This window comes from Aptenodytes forsteri, unplaced genomic scaffold (genome assembly GCF_000699145.1).
Source record: "Aptenodytes forsteri isolate BGI_AS27 unplaced genomic scaffold, ASM69914v1 Scaffold515, whole genome shotgun sequence".
Lineage (NCBI taxonomy): Eukaryota > Metazoa > Chordata > Aves > Sphenisciformes > Spheniscidae > Aptenodytes > Aptenodytes forsteri.
The window spans coordinates 504,658-505,432 of NW_008795300.1; positions in this window are offsets into that span (position 1 = coordinate 504,658).

The following is a 775-nucleotide window of genomic DNA, read 5'->3' on the forward strand; positions in this document are numbered from 1 at the left end:
AGATCCAGGTCAGACAAAGTTGTCATTGAGTACATGAGCTCTCCCTGCTGCAGCTGAGGACCACAACACACAGAAGAGCACATTCAGTTAATGAACTCGATCATATATACACAATGACTTGTGCCTTCCTAGGTATCATCGGTTTTTTGGAGAGGCGCTTAAAGATTATAATCTACAAGATTGTAACATGACCACAGTCAGTAACTTGCAGCGAGTTGAGAAGCAAGGCTTGCTCTGGCTGGAGCAAGTAGATACATTCACCAACACCCTGCTGAAGAATATTTGACCGTCAAACTGAGAAGAGCCATTAACATCCTGAATTAATGGGCTTAGTGGTTTTCAAACGAGGTATTTTCATGATGGACACGGTGTGGATTCAGCAACGTTTGCCCTTTAACAAATACAGCTTCAGTTTCAAAGATTTAATTAGGCTTAATACCATTAGGGAACCATTACTGATTTTATGCTGTTGTTGTTACTGCTTTAACTATCAGTTTCTGAACCAAAAATTGCAGACAGTTGGCTTGACCAAGAGTCAAGTTTTAGGAATGCAAAAGCAAATCCAAGGTACAGATGAGCTTCAGATGTGGACAGGCTTCACAGGGTTTAATAGGCTCTCCAGAGTTTGTCAGGTCACAGAGGCTTTTGGGGGGGTGCGCGTGCGCGCGCCCGCGTTTGTTTCTTTGTGTTTTTCATTTGTTTTAAACACTGCTGGCCTCAGCCAGAGCCATCAGAATTCATACGAGCAGTTATTGCATGCAACAATTAAAAAAAC